Source organism: Salmo trutta, chromosome 13, assembly GCF_901001165.1.
Source record: "Salmo trutta chromosome 13, fSalTru1.1, whole genome shotgun sequence".
NCBI classification, from domain to species: Eukaryota; Metazoa; Chordata; class Actinopteri; order Salmoniformes; family Salmonidae; genus Salmo; species Salmo trutta.
In genome coordinates, this window is record NC_042969.1 from 62515165 (window position 1) to 62527538 (window position 12374).

Sequence of the window (12374 nt, forward strand, 5' to 3'; positions counted from 1 at the left end):
ACACACACACACACACACACACACTCACACAATATTAGGTCGATGTACTCTTCTTTAATTTCAAGGCTTTAACTCTCAATACTGGAAAAGTTTGAATGAATTGGACCCATCACTAATGTGTTAGAATTCATAACTTTTGATTAATATTTATAACATGTACCTAAGACATATCACGGAAGAATGCTTCACTAGGAGGTAAAATAATTATTTGATCTCATACTGATATTTCCCCCAAAAACGGGTTGTTTTTCAAAGGTAAGTAGTTGGGACATCTAGTGGTGAATAGTGGTACTTTAAAAGTGTTTTGTGCAGGTCCACTCAGAAGGGCAAGAACAAGCAGAAAGCCAGAGCCAGAGGCAGCTCCAGACCACATTATGTGTACGCAGGTGATAATAATGAAGTGTATAGGATATTTATGGTTATATTAAGATGTGATTATATTTTATGCCAATAACATAGTGGTAATGGTGTAAGAATTACAGGGGACCTACAAAGGACAGAAATATAGCAAATTCCATTTTGAAGTTTCTGTGGAGTTTACTTAATTTCATAAATCTGTGGCCAGGAGGGGGAGATGGCTTGCGAATGCACTGTCCATGGGGGCTTATTTGCTTTCTATTCAACTGTGAAGCCCTAGAAGCAGAAATAAAACCGTTGTTGTAACTTAGACAGGCACCTTTCTATTGTGAAACAGTGCCTGTCAAACAATTCTACTTCCCTCATTCTCTACACACTTTACTGACTGTGAGGCAGGCATGAAGTACTGTACTACCAAGAACGTTGAAATCCAAGCATTTGTGCCAGGCTTAAAAAGTATTTGCCTTGCGTAAAATAGCATGTGTTCCATGCGTAAATAGCAGGCATATATGCTATTATCAATTAGAGAAAAAATATAGTACCAGTCAACATTTTAGACACACCTACTCATTCAAGTGTTTTTCTTTATTTTTACTATTTTCTACATTGTAGAATATTAGTGAAGACATCAAAACTATGAAATAACACATATGGAATCATGTAGTAACCAAAAAAGTGTTAAACAAATCAAAATATATTTTATATTTGAGATTTTTCAAAGTAGCCACCCTTTGCCTTGATGACAGCTTTGCACACCCTTGACATTCTCTCAACCAGCTTCATGAGGAATGCTTTTCCAACAGTCTTGAATGAGTTCCCACATATGCTGAGCACCTGTTGGCTGCTTTTCCTTAACTCTGCGGTCCAACTCATCCCAAACCATCTCAGTTGGGCTGAGGTCGGGTGATTGTGGAGGCCAGGTCATCTGACGCAGCACTCCATCACTCTCCTTGGTCAAATAGCCCTTGTCTATTTGTCTTGTTGAAAAACAAATGATAATCCCACTAAGCACAAACCAGATGGGATTGTGTATCGCTTCAGAATGCTGAGGTAGCTAAAAATCACAGAGAGTGTCACCACCCCACACCATCACACCTCCTCCTCCATGCTTCACGGTGGGAACCACACATGTGGAGATCATCCGTTCACCTACTCTGCGTCTCACAAAGACATGGCTGTCAGAACCAAAAATCAAACCAAAGGTCAGATTTCCACCGGTCTAATATCCATTGCTCGTGTTTCTTGGCCCAAGCAAGTCTCTATTTCTTATTTGTGTCCTTTAGTAGTGGTTTCTTTGCAGCAATTTGACCATGAAGGACTGATTCACGCAGTCTCCTCTAAACAGTTGATGTTGAGATGTGTCTGTTACTTGAACTCTGTGAAGCATTCATTTGGGCTGCAATCGGAGGTGCAGTTAACTCTAATGAACTTATCCTCTGCAGCAGAAGTAACTCTGGGTCTTCCTTTACTTTCGTGGTCCTCATGAGAGCTAGTTTCATCAAAGTGCTTGATGGTTTTTGTGACTGCACTTGAAGAAAATGTCAAAGTTCTTGAAATTTTCCAGATTGACTGACCTTAATTTCTTAAAGTAATGATGGACTGTCATTTGTCTTTGCTTATTTGAGCTGTCCCTGGTCAATACAAAATACCACATCCCATGAGTCACAGAATGGGCATTACACCTCTGCCATGAGGTGCTGCTTCAGTCTCCTGACCGGAGAGAGGTCCTAATATGGACTTAGTATTTTACCAAATAGGGCTATCTTCTGTATACCACCTCTACCTTGTCACAACACAACTGATTGACTCAAACACATTAAGGTAATAAATTCCACAAATTAATTTTAACAAGGCCACCTGTTAATTGAAATGCATTCCAGGTGACTACCTCATGAAGCTGGTTGAGAGAATGCCAAGAGTGTGAATGCCGTCATCAAGGCAAAGGGTGGCTACATTGAAGAATCTCAAAAATAAAAGATATTTTGATTTGTTAAACACTTTTTTGCTTACTACATGATTCCATATGTGTTATTTCATAGTTTTGATGCCTTCACTATTATTCTACAATGTAGAAAATAGCAAAAAATAATGAAAACCCCTTGAATGAGTAGGTGTGCCCAAAATGTTGACTGGTACTGTGTGTATATATATATATATATATATATATATATATATATATATATATATGGAATGAAAGGTCATGGCATGTGTCTTTTCAGACCGCAGAGTAGGTGAGAGCTTCCAAGGAAATGTTTAGTAGCTTACAGCGAAGGCTCTCTCCCTCCTTGCCGGTCTATTCTGGGCTGATATCTGCTTCCTTGCTTTTTATCTCTGCCAGGAGATCTGTCTCCACTCCTCCAGTGGTGGGTTGTCCTTTTTCTCACCCAGCTCACGTTCTGAGATAGCCAAGGCATGAGGCACGAGATAGGATGGAGGAGGGACTCCTCTTGCCCCCAAGATAATTACCAGCTTGTGTACTTAATTTAAACTGATTGGAATCTTGATGTTTGTTAAAAGAACGTTTTTAAGTTTACTTTTGCAAGTTAATCAATAACTTGTCTGTTGTCTGTGTCACAGACTGCTAATCACCAGTGGCTAGAAGTACTAGTTCTGTAACATAATATAATTCAGATTATATCAGTTGTGGAAAGTTGAGTTGGGAGCAATCAGCAATAGAAGATGTATTACTTTAAAATGGCGCTGTCCATGCTGTCGATAATGGCACAGATACAAAGATTAGTCCTCTATATCTATGGCCTGTTGTTTACACATGCACCTTGCAGTTACAGTGTTAAATGGTATATGTTGTTTGTATAAAAATATTATTAATCTAACTCAAATGATCTTTTCATAATTATGCTAAAGACTGAACATGTTACTTTGTGACCGGTCTCCCCTAATTATCTGCTATTCAGTAGAACAGACAACAGATAATGGGTGCTTTCCTATGCCCAGGTGTTGCTGACACATGCCAGATCTTACAACGCCTGGATAGGTATTTTAAGTATCTGCTAATCACATCGTTTTGTTATAGCAATCCCACGCAAACATTGGTTGATGCATGCAATGTCTGAGCGGGGAACGAGACCAATGCATTTTTTTGTTGATACACTAAAGCTATTCTATAGGCTATGGCATCAAAACCATGGAAACCATGTGTTTGATGTGTTGGATACCATTCAATGTATTCTGTTCCAGCCATTACTATGAGCCTCTCCTCCCCAATTAAGGTGCCACCAGCCGCCTGTGGGTAAACATCAGTGAATCTACAGAAGCACACAGAACACATATCTCAACTGTGATGGACAAATAGATTAGCATCATCATGTCATTGTCTGGCCCTGCTTTTAGTGAAAGGAGTCTGTCTACTCATCATGAGTCATGCTGGGTTGATTGGTTGATATCAGGAAGAACGACAGTTTCTCATACCCATGGAATGCATGTGAAAATGTGGTCAAAACTCAATATTCAATTACTGTAGCTGTTTTTTTGTTTTTTTTACAAAGCAAAAACATTACATGAATAACCGTATATGACCGTATAAATAATTGTACCCTAATTAAGATGAGCAAGAGATTTTGAGTTATCTCGGTTTAGGCTTCTCTTGTGCTCTTTTGAATCATGCACACACTTTTAATTAACTCGTGCACACATATTATTTGATTTCGTTCCACCAGGCCCGGTAGAGATTCCGTTCATGTATTTTGTAGAAACAATAGAAAAATAGTAGCCTACACTGATCAGTGAACAAAGTTGTGAATAGTCTTGGCCTTTTAACCCCGAACTGCCAACAATCATTAGTTGCGATCCATGAGGTCTGCTAAAGGAGCCTATTGATCAGTCATTGACTGATTGCTTTAGACAAATAGTTGTTATCCGAGAGTGCGAGGTCGAGTAGCTCACTCTTTTAATTGAAGATAACAGAGTGGGCAACAATGGCCCCATAATAGAATGAGAGTTTTGTGATTATTGCTGCAGAGAAAGAAAAGAAACAGAAGGGGTGCTCTAATTAGAAGAACCGTGGCTGGTGGGATCTCCCCCCTCCCCTGCTACCCCCTGCTCCCCTGCTCCCCTGCTCCTCCTGCCCCTGCCCCCACCGCTCCCCCTGCTCCCCCGCGCCCCCCTGCCTCCCACCCCTTCCCCTGCTCCCCCTGCTCCCCCCGCTCCCCCCGCTCCCCCTGCTCCCCTTCCCCCTGCTCCCCCCCGCTCCCCCGCCCCCCCTTCCCCCTGCTACCCACCTGCTCCCCCCGCTCCCCTCCCCTTCCCCCTGCTCCCCTTCCCCCTGTTCCCCTTCCCCCTGCTCCCCTTCCCCCTGCTCCCCCTGCTCCCCCCCTCCCCCCGCTCCCCCCCCCCCTTCCCCTGCTCCCCCCCGCTCCCCCCCCCTCCCCCCCTTCCCCCTGCTCCCCCCCCTCCCCCCCGCTCCCCCCCTCCCCTTCCCCCCCTCCCCGCTCCCCCCGCTCCCCCGCTCCCCCCCGCTCCCCCCGCTCCCCCCTCCCCCTGCTCCCCCCCCCCTCCCCTTCCCCCTGCTCCCCTTCCCCCTGCTCCCCCTACTCCCCCTGCTCCCTGCTCCCCCCGCTCCCCCCCGCTCCCCCGCTCCCCCTGCTCCCCCTGCCATTGTGCGCGGGTGTGGGGAGGCTGTGTGGCCGGCAGGCAGGCGACAGGCGCCGGTTGCTGGACAAAGGGATGTCTGCTGCCAAAGGGACTAGGCGTCCAAGCACCCATCCTCCCAAACTTCCCAGCCTGAGCTGTGGTGTTTAATTAACCCTTTCACGGTGATACGGGACAATTTGTCCCCACCCAAGGCATCTCTCTCACGCATAAAATATGTCCATACAATAACAAAGTGTTCATCTGTACTAGCTCGTGTGAAGACAATATTTGCGTAATTTATGGAAAGTTATGCCTTCAGTTTCTGTAAGCCATTCGTCAACAAAAAAGCTTATAAGTCCTATGACATGTTGGGCGCTACTGTTAAATTTAATTTGTGGCAAATTTCTTAAGGAAAATTATTATTCATTTGACCCTCCTTAAATGTCAATTCTTGTTGATTTGAGTAGACCTATGGACTACCCTAGGCTACTGTATGTGTGTGTCATACAGTTTTTCTCATTCACTCAAACAGTTAACTGCGTCTATAGGCCAAGTGCTACTGAACGTGCAGAGGAAATATACGGTTGAAGGGGAGAAGGGGAGACGGAAGTTCCTTGTCGCGCCCTCCTATAAATACTCCTATATTACTATTAGTTCTATTAATAGTAGAATACAGACAATACTACAGGAAACACTGATAGAAACACGAACAGTAGCTCCGTTTAAAAAGAGATGGCTTGAATGTCATCACTCACGCTCCTCTATTCAACGGCATCGCAATGTAAATATGACAATTATAGGCCTAATTGTTATGAGAATAAACTGACTTGTAACTAATGACAGTTATACATTCTACATTGTTCTTATGAACAGAAACCTACAATAAATAAATTTGCCTTTTCAAGATGGTATAATGTAATAATTCGTCTGAATTTGTTACACAATAATCACTGACAAAGAACTAGAGAAATACTGGGCTGAAAAATTTTAATTTATCCTCAAACATACTGCCGACAGGGGGCACCATACACTCAGAGAACAACAGGTCTTATTTCAATTTGTTAGGGGTATTATCATTCATTTAGAGGCCTCATTCATCTGATGTTGGGAGATAATAATAATAATAATAATAATAATAATAAAGCTATAATATAATAATAGGTAGCATATATACATTATTAATATTAATTAAAGTATTATTATTATGAATTTCAAAGATACTTAACCGTATCCAGTAGGTACCCCACACAGAAACAGATACTTAACTGTATCCAGTAGGTACTTTAACTATATCCAGTAGGTACTTTAACTGTATCCAGTAGGTACTTTAACTGTATCCAGTAGATACTTTAACTGTATCCAGTAGGTACTTTAACTGTATCCAGTAGATACTTTAACTGTATCCAGTAGATACTTTAACTGTATCCAGTAGATACTTTAACTGTATCCAGTAGGTACTTTAACTGTATCCAGTAGATACTTTAACTGTATCCAGGAGGTACTTTAACTGTATCCAGTAGATACTTTAACTATATCCAGTAGGTACTTTAACTGTATCCAGTAGATACTTTAACTGTATCCAGTAGGTACTTTAACTGTATCCAGTAGATACTTTAACTGTAATCCAGTAGATACTTTAACTGTATCCAGTAGATACTTTAACTGTATCCAGTAGGTACTTTAACTGTATCCAGTAGATACTTTAACTGTATCCAGGAGGTACTTTAACTGTATCCAGGAGGTACTTTAACTGTATCCAGTAGATACTTTAACTGTATCCAGTAGCTACTTTAACTGTATCCAGGAGGTACTTTAACTGTATCCAGTAGGTACTTTAACTGTATCCAGTAGGTACTTTAACTGTATCCAGTAGATACAAAATATGAGTGAACACAACTTAACACATAGTTTTTTTATTGAAATGGTGAGATAATTCAACAAAAAATCACAACCAGCATAAGCGAGATATGCTTTCAATTGTAAATATATTTATATATATAGAGATATGCATTATGCCCCATTTAAAGAGAAGTGTTATCATTCTCTCCTGTGTTGGAGAGAAATGACCTGAGGTTTTCCTATATCTCTGCCTCTCCTGCAGAATAATAGTCAGGTAATGTGACAAATAGGCAGCTTTCTTTTTATCTATCTCTATTTTCTCTCTTTTCTGATATTAGTTTTTGCAGACAGAGATTGCAGATAAACATGGCACACATGATTGTTTCCTTCACGTGTCACAGGCAGATAATCAGCTATGCATTACAGATAAAGACTTTCTGGTTCAAACCAACAAGCGCTAAATAGCTTTCATTTACAGAATACGTTCATGTGAAATAAAAAAGAATAAAAAGCAAACGAGTTAAACTCTAAATATTATATACACGTCAATGTACAGTCTTAAATAAATTAATACCAATTGCATATTCTTGGATTCCTTTATAGCTTATTTACAGAATTTATTTTAATCACATAAATAATTCAAACAAAAATCTGAAATGATAGGCCTAAGCGTTCTTCTATCAATTATTTTTCACGGAACGTTGATTTTATCCATCCCTTTAGAAATAATAGCCTATGTTTTAAAAACGTTTGGGATGTAGCTTGTTTTCCTGTCGTTTTTACAGGTTGCACCTTCTCCATAATGCGGGCAAAACGCGCACCAGTGTTCATTCAGTACTTATGCTGCTGTAGTGCTCTCATCATTAAAAAAAGCACGTCTATTGATTATAGTTTGAAACTGTTCTCTCTTCAGTCCCTAAAAACAATGCCACGACGTTGCCACCTTTCGTTTAACATCAATATGCTCTACATGAAGAATGTTGTTAGTAGGTTTTCCTCCTTAGGAAATCCTCCTCCTCTTAGTGTGCTCAAGTTTTAGCCAGACGCCTAAAAATTCAGTGCCCACTTTTGGTTTTCATATTATTTCGATGCTTCAATTTCCTATAATATTGAAAGCGTACCCCACACAGAAACAGTAAGTGACGACGCTGGTTCTCTCTCCTTCATTCCCTGCCTCTTTTCTCAGTCCAGGCGCGCGAAAAGGTAGGCCTGTATTGACATTTCCTCGCGTAATGTGCTGTACAAAATTTCTAATAAAGTCCTCTGATATTTCAAGCCAAGTCGTGGTGGAATATATTATTCCATTAGTGAGATCACTTAGGAGAGTCTCTCGGGGGGTACGTCTCTCTCTGGCTCTCCAGGCCCGCTCACTAGTCTCTGGATGTTTTGGAGCTCATTGATAGAGTCCTTCATCGATTTGGGGGAGCTGGTCCTATGACTCGACCCCGCTTTGTGGTTGTGGAGCTCAGGCACGGGACTCGTCTCCCTGCTGCCCGATTTGGACGACTCGGAGCTGGGGTTTAGGCCACCTGGCAGGCCGGTGGTGAATAGACTTGTGCTCTGGGCCATAGACACGGGGATCTGGTAAGGGTTGAACCGGAGCCGGGGGCGGGAGCTGGTGAGGAAGGGATTCCTCGAGAGCGAGCTGGCTGTAGTGCTAGCGGGCATGGCGGAGGCCGCGGCTGCAGCGGCAGCCATGTAGGTGTACGGGTAGGGGAACAGGCCTCCAAAGGTCGGCATGGGAATGCCCTGAAATCAGACAGGAGAAAATGCCAGTTAGTACTGGGACCGTGATAGTGATATATTCAGACCAAATGACTAGGCTTACTGAACCTTGGGGAGGCCGCTCAACGACCAAATTACGCGCGGCCTGAATAGCTAGTTCACTTCAATAATTAAACCTACAAGGAAGTCGTCTTCTCCGATGTTAAAGAACCCATTAGAATAATGAAGGTTATATGGATGGGATGTTAAAAAGGAGAACGCTTATTCGCAATCCAAAGGGAGGCAAATAAAAGCCAGGCCTCTCGTTTTTACTCCACACATTCCCTATGAGTGGTTGATTTATGGTGCTCTTCTAAAGCATGTTCTTTTAAAACAAATATCAGACTGCTTTGAAACACCATTAACAGAACTGTTGTTCATAATAATAATAATAATAATAATATAGGCCTAGACATGTTTTGGTCGCTGTTCTGGCAGCATGCGTCCACATCACTGCGGTAAGTGTGCAAGAGCCCCAGGACCCCCTAATCCTAGTGGCAGTGACCTGATAACTCAACAACATGCTGCGCATTTTTAGTTATGCCGAGATTGGGCATGCTAAATCTGGCCAGTCAAATGACACAATGCAAGGCGTCTACAGTGGACTTTAGGCACTACGTTTGCACATACTTTAGGTTACTTGTAAGACCTCGTGCTTCATTAGTCAAAGTCTATTCTAGTGCCAAATAATGAGGCCCCCAACGGTGTTGGCGCCATCAAACGAGCATAAAGGGCTATAAGTGATCACTGAGTTCAAACAAACAATTGTTGCCGGGTAGAATTAAAGTCTCTCTTACCTGAGAGGCGAGCATGTGCTGCGACAGATGGAAGGGGAAAGGGTTCGGCGCGCCCCCGGTGCCCTGGGCGGAGAGGCTGCCGTTTTCCATACCACTTGCTCCGGATACCGAGGCCAATAGATGTCCCATGCTCATGGCAGAAAACGCACCTGGGCCCATAGCTAACTGTCCAGGGTGAAATAGCATTTGTCCGGCGTTCATTGGATTAAAAAACTGCTGGCTGTGCAAGCCAGACAGGGCCAGACTCTGCAGGTGGCTCGCGCTGAAGTGTGATGGACTCTCTGTTTGAACCATGAGCGGGGAGAAACTTTCCTTGCTCGCGCTTATCCCGCCGCTGTCTGTGGTGTCCTTTTTTGACGAATCTGTAGTGTCTTTCCTGTGCCTGTTCTCCGTTTTGTCTCCTTTCTCAAGGTTCCTTATGCTGAGTATGGAGTCGCTCGACTTTCTTGAGTCCGGATAGTCGTCTTTCTTTTCCAGACTCGGCTTATCCTTCACCCGGTCCTCGCACCTCGGGCTGAAGGGAGAGGACGGCTCCGGTCCAGGGCTGTTCGATGCGGTACAACGCTCATCCAGATGATCAAGTTCTTGCTCACTGTCAGTACAGGTTTTATCATCTGTTATAAAAAAAAGTTGTAGTCAGAATTGGCTGTATGTTTTGTAGGCTTAAATGCAAAATAACTGACAAAATGCCATGTCATGCTCAGACTTAATTTAATACATTTTAAGAGAATTAATAATGGAAAGTAAAATATCCGTTGAAACGGCAGTGGTTAAAACATTCACAAGCACACCCACACGCACTGTGTAAGTGATGATTTTAATTGTACAGTCATGATTTAGTGTCAACATGCCTTGTCTAACCGTTTCCTTCCTACATGTCAGCCCAAGAGTTTTACTCGGAGCGTTAACATGGGGGCTTTGTGTTGTATTTTTAGGAGGACAACTCTCTCTGTTTCCTCAGAGTAAATAGACTTATGAATGGAAAGTTGACCAGTCAGCAGCTGCTGTTCTTCGATGGTCAAATAGCCTGATTAAGTCTATGCATTACAACACGAAACAGTTGTTTCATAGTTCAATAATAAGTGAGTTGAACAATAGCCTGTCACATAATAACATTTTACATCTGAAGAACAGGAGCTGCTGAAAACCAATAAAGTACATTTTGTAAATAGAAAACGTTCTATAACACTGTGTTTTCTTGGTAAATTGTCACATAGATTTATATTCTGTAAATTTTAAATGTATATTACTTGGACATAATACATGAAATGTAGTGAAACACAAACCTATACTGTTGCAATACACAATGTGGTATAGGCCTATACCTATTCTCATAATAGGCTAAATTGTTATAGGAGTTGGCCTTTGGTCTACTTATGTCAGCCCACCGTAAATCTAAATGCCATTGGCCACAATAGCATTATTATGTTTAAGCCTATCAAACGAATTGAGATTAGGTTGAATATAATTTATCTTACCTGGGCTGATTCGACTGAACCTAAGCGGGCTGGATCCAGGTCCGATTGGAGAGTGTGCCCCATCTCTGCCGGTTGTTGGTTCACTAGACGAGGCATCAGAGTCGCCCCGTCTCGGTCTGCTTTGCATTGGTCTTCATACATCCGCATGGAGGGAAGGGTCAACTGTTTCCTAGAGTTGAACGGTTTCCCTTTTAATAATAGTGGGTACATGTATTCAAGTAAGGCATCCATACACCATTAACATGACATCAGGGCAGCTGTGGGCCGACCTACATTCAATGATAAGCCTACATCAGGAGCGAGAATAGCATGCATTTTGTCATTTTTATTTGTTAACTAATAAACAGATTAATGGAATAACGTTGGGGCATGGTTAAAACATGCAATAACATATGTCCTATGCATACGATCGTATTATGATAATATAATTTATATAGAAGTAGGCTAGACTACACGATGTGATGGGCGAATCGACATAGCCTATGCTTACCTTTTCTCTCTCCCTTCCATTTCCGGTGTCTCTGAATCCTTTGGCAAAAGGGTTATTATCAATCTTCAGCTGTGTGATCTGTGGACAGGAAATGGGAGAAAATATATTAAACAGTGCTGGGTGTAAACAAGATAAACAATGAAAAATAGGCCTAACCAAGACGTTAGAATTAACTAGCAGTAGCAGTAGCAGTAGCAGTAGCAGTAGCAGTAGCAGTAGCAGTAGCAGCAGTAGTAGTAGTAGTAGTAGTAGTAGTGGTAGTAGTAGTAGTAGTCCTTAACTCGGCCTATGGACCCTATAGGTCCAGGCCTAATATTGAACTGACCTATATATAGGGTCACGTGTTTTTCTCAACATTATTTATTCTGATATATTCTCCCACACACATAGTGTCCCGTTAAACACACCGAACAGAAGTCACTCTGTTGAAAGGAAGCCCCGGTACATGTTGCATTATTAATGGGGTTAATGACGAGGCGTTATTCTCACGACCCCCATGAGAAACATTGTTTCTCCATCCATTTTTTCGGAGAGTGAGAGAGGGGGAGAGCTGAGTGGGGGCGACTTGAACAGATGACTGACTATCTTATCCATAATTAATTATGTGGTTTGGATCATTGCTACTTCATGCAAGGTTGGTATGGACAAATACTGCATGGGCTTTGGAGCCACCCCCGTCACTGAAGGGCTGTATGCACGCTACTTGGTTTGTCCTGTTTCCCCCCTCCTCACCTTGTATGGAACTCTTGAGGAATTCGCGAATCGACCAATCAGGGAGTCGCAGTTCCCCGTCTGTCACGCTTTGATTGCGCAGGCAGCCTCTGAGACTGTGTAGCTCGCGGACAAACTGGCGAGGCTAGTGCCTTCTAATCGATTGTGACTTTTTGCCATAAACTTTACGATAGCAACAAGACCACCACAGGCCCCTCTGACACGGACGCCAATTCAACTCAAGGAGGGGGAGAAGAGAGGGGGTCGCAGGGAGCTAGATAATATTAGACTGCAACTCAAATAAATACTCAATACATCAAATCTAGGAATTACTGACACTCTGAAGAA

The 12374-nt window shown here is 42.5% G+C and overlaps 1 pseudogene; it reads right to left on the minus strand.

The window, feature by feature from the left end:
* Window positions 1-7873: 7873 nt before the first annotated feature.
* Window positions 7874-11837, minus strand: LOC115206810 (T-box transcription factor TBX2b-like; annotated as a pseudogene).
* Between the last annotated feature and the right edge of the window lie 537 nt (window positions 11838-12374).